This window comes from Rhinolophus ferrumequinum, chromosome 7 (genome assembly GCF_004115265.2).
Source record: "Rhinolophus ferrumequinum isolate MPI-CBG mRhiFer1 chromosome 7, mRhiFer1_v1.p, whole genome shotgun sequence".
NCBI classification, from domain to species: Eukaryota; Metazoa; Chordata; class Mammalia; order Chiroptera; family Rhinolophidae; genus Rhinolophus; species Rhinolophus ferrumequinum.
This window is the reverse complement of record NC_046290.1, coordinates 82,263,561-82,267,782: the sequence shown is the minus strand read 5'-3', so window position 1 is coordinate 82,267,782 and position 4,222 is coordinate 82,263,561. Positions and strand designations below refer to the sequence as shown.

Sequence of the window (4,222 nt, the reverse complement as noted above, 5' to 3'; positions counted from 1 at the left end):
TGCTTCAATAAATTTCTTTGCACATGTTATCTGATCCCATGATTGAATATTTCTTTTCAGCGAATACCAAGAAGTGGAATTGGTAGATCATAGCTGCAGTATAAATTAGTTCTCCAACATTGTTTTCCAACAAGGTTATACCAATTTATACTACCACCGATGGTACAAAAGAGTCCTGCTTTTGTGCACCCATCTCAATTTATATAATTAAACTGTGAAATTATATACATGTTTAGTGTACCTAATTTTATTTTAATTTGCTTTCCCCAGATTATAAGTGAGGTTGAACAACTCAGTTTATATCTATTGGCCTTTTTTATTTCATCTTTAGTTAATTATTCATTTGTTTGGCCACTTTTGCCATTAGATTATGTATTTTTACTTTTTATCTGTAGGTGTTCTTTATTTTTGAATATAATGATTTATTTTAAATGTTTAAATACTCTTGCCAGTCTGTCTATTATTTTTAACTTTTTGTTTTGGTTATTTTTGTCCCTAAAAAGCTTAAGTTTGTAAGTAGTCAATTTATTAATCTTTATCTTTATGACTACCATCCGTTGAGTATTTTAACAAAAAATCTTCCTGCACCAAAATTGTATACATAATCTCCCAAAATTTCTTTTGAGTATCTTTTTTCCTATTAGGTCCAAAATTCACTTAAAATTCATTTTTGGGAATTGTATAGTGAAGATATATAACTGCGAATGTATAACTGTTTGTTTTCACATAATGTATTGAACTGTCCATGAGATTGTTGCAATGTAGATGCATAAGTCCAAATGTATAGCCAGTTATTCCTAAACAATCTATTGAAGAGACTAACTTTTGCCTTTATTTAAAAAGCTACAATTCTTTTATGTTAAATATATATATATATATATATATGCCTATTTATAGACTATCTAGTCTTTTCTATTGATCTATTTATCTAGTTCAGTGATAATTTCCTACTAGCTATAGTTATATTATTTATAGCTATATTATTTCCTCTCATAGTGTTCTGAACTGGCATTATTTTGGTCCTACTGTGTTATGCAAATACTCACATATGCTTTTTTCCCCCTTTTTACAGAAAAGTTATAATAAGTGAAAAGATTTACCAGTTTTGCAGTTTTCCATTGCTTCTTGAGTACCACAGTTATTTGTTTGTTTTATATTTTGCTAGACTGTGTCCCTCTGTAATTAATTCCAGGTGAGTTTATGGGCAATAACATTTCTAAGCCCTTGCAAATGTAAACAAATGTCAATATTTCACTCTTACATATGAGTGTGTAATTCTACGAATAATTCTAAGATCAAAATTATTTTCCTTCAATTTTTACAAATTTTACTTTATTGGCTTTTTGTATCCCCTTTTGCCAGCAAAAAGTATGATAGGAATTGAATTTTCATTTCTTTTCTGTTTACTTTTTCTTGGGTAGAATCATTTATAGTTTTCTTTTTGTCAATTAACTTTAATATTTCACCACATATATCTGGATGTAGTCTTTTTCATTCATTCTGTTGACCAAATTATCCTTCAGTGTGGGAATTAAAATTTAGGTCAGGGCTGGATTTTCTTTTTGTATGACTGTTTTGTTTTATACTTTTCTTTATGTCATACTTTTGACATGTCATATTTTTCTATACCTGTCAATCACATTTTTTCACTCGATAATGTAGTATGTGGAAATTGAAAGCTCAAAATCTTTTTTTTTTTTCTCATTAAGTTTTGTTTTAATGGGTCTCAAAATTTAGTGATGGATTTTGGTCAAGTTGTTTCCATTAAATATTACTGATTTTAAAAATAACTTAAAAACTACCACATGAAAAATAAACCCAAGTGGTCTATTCTCCTTTCTTTCTGAAGGTTTTATGAAGCTTTATAATCACTAAGCAGTCTTTTACTACTAAACTTAAATGGCCAATTGAGACAAACAGTTCTGAGACCATTTTTCCACCATTGATTAAGACTGGGGTGGCAGGCACTGCAGATAATATTCATTTAGCCTTCTGAGCTTTCTGGGCAGACTTGGTGACCTTGCCTGCTCCAGCTGCTGTCTTGTCCACTGCTTTAATGACACCCACAGCAACTGGCTGTCTCGTGTCATGAATAGTAAAAAAACCCAGAGGAGGGTAGTCAGAGAAGTTCTCAACACACACGGGCTTGCAAGGAACCATATCTATGGCTCCATCACCAGATTTCAAAACTTCAGGCCATCTTCCAGCTTTTTCCCTGAACGATGATCAACCTTCTCCTTCAGCTCAGCAAAGCAGTGTGAGCTATGTGACAGTCCAGCACGGGTGTGTATCCAGCACTGATTTGTCCTGGATGGTTTACGATAATCACCTGAGCTATGAAGTCAGCTGCTTCCATTGGTGAATCATTTTTGTGGTCACCAACCATACCAGCCACACTGCCACGACGAACATCTTTGACAGAAACATTCTTGACATTAAAGCCCACACTGTCCCCAGGAAGAGCTTCACTCAAAGCTTCATGGTGCATTTCAACAGACTTTACTTCCGTTGTAAGGTTGACTGGAAAAAAGGTGGCCACCATGCTGGGTCTGAGAACACCAGTCTCCACTGGGTCCACAGGGACAGAACCAATATGACCAATTTCGTAGACATCCTGGAGGCGCAGACCCAAAGGCTTGTCAGTTGGACAAGTTGGTTGCAGGATGCAATCCAGAGCTTCAAGCAGCGTGGTTCCACTGGCACTGCCATCTTTACGGGTGACTTTCCACCCCTTGAACCACGGCATGTTAGCACTTGGCTCCAGCATGTTGTCACCATTCCAACCAGAAATTGGCACAAATGCTACTATGTCAAGTTTGTAGCCAATTTTCTTAACGTAGGTGCTGACTCTCTTAATGATTTCCTCATGTTTCTTCTGGCTGTGAGGCGGCTGAGTAGAATCCATTTTAACACCAATGATTATCTGTTTCACACCCTGTGTGTAAACCAGAAGGGCATACTCACGGGTCTGCCCATTCTTGGAGATACTTGCTTCAAATTCACCAACATCAGCAGCAACAATCAGGACTGCCCAGTCAGCCTGAGATGTGCCTGTAATCATGTTTTTGATAAAGTCTCTGTGTCCTGGGGCATCAACGTTGGTCATATAATACTTGCTAGTCTCGAATTTCCACAGGAAGATATCAACAGTGCTACCACGCTGATGTTCAGCTTTCATTTTATCCAAGACCCAGGCATACCTGAAGAAGTCTCTTCCCGTCTCAGCAGCCTCCTTCTCAAATTTTTTGATGGTTTTTTCGTCGATCCCACCACATTTGTAAACCAGATGACCTGTAGCAGTGGGCTTGCCAAACTCTACGTGTACAATGATGAGCATGTTGATATGTTTCTCTTCCTTTCCCATTTTGGCTTAGATTTAGTGGTGTTTTTCACAACACGTGTTCTGGCAGCAAACCCATTGTGAAAAAGTCAAAATATTTTTTTTACTTAACTTTATTTTTGTCCTTTCAGCTATATTCTGAGAGATTCTCTTAGCTTAATCTTTTACCTTACTAATTCTCCCTTTATTTGTGATCATTCTATTAGTCAGCTGATCCACTGATATTTTTATTTCAAAAATCATATTTTTTTATCTGCATGATTCCCGATTCTTTATTTTCAATGCTACAATATTGAAAATGTCTCTAAGAACATTAATTATACTTATTTTAATTATGGTTTTCTTCTTACTCTATTATATCTCTCGCCCTGGGTTTGAGTTCTTCTGCTTGTTGAGTTTGTTGCCTCTATATTATGGTGTTAGCATTCTTCAAATGTTAGGTGAATCTTCTGTGTGTATCTGCCTTTATATTTGAGATGACCTGTTACTGATCTGTGGACAATCCAGGAATCTTGTGATAGTGGGAGAGAGTGGAAATGATTCCAGGAAAGGGGCTACTCTTCTAGGAATAGGAGCTCCTGATTCTCCTGGACTTTGCCAATCACCCAAGTAATCTCCTCTTGGTGTCTAACACAGTTACAGAAGTATAAAATTTTAAATATATGTATATATATTTTTTTCCTGCAATTTCTAGTGATTTGTCATGAGTTGGTGTCAGATAGCATATGTGTTCAGGTTATCATTTTAACCCACATTCACTCATTAGTTTTATAAACTTTCCTAATTCATAATTGGAATACAGAAATCATAGATTTTAAATGTAAATGTTATATTTAATATATGGAAAATAGTTTCTTGGAATTTGGTATAGAGTTAATAACG

General features: G+C 35.3%; 1 pseudogene; it reads right to left on the bottom strand.

Moving 5' to 3' along the window:
• Window positions 1-1,980: 1,980 nt before the first annotated feature.
• LOC117024630 (elongation factor 1-alpha 1-like) lies at window positions 1,981-3,364 on the bottom strand (annotated as a pseudogene).
• Window positions 3,365-4,222: the final 858 nt, after the last annotated feature.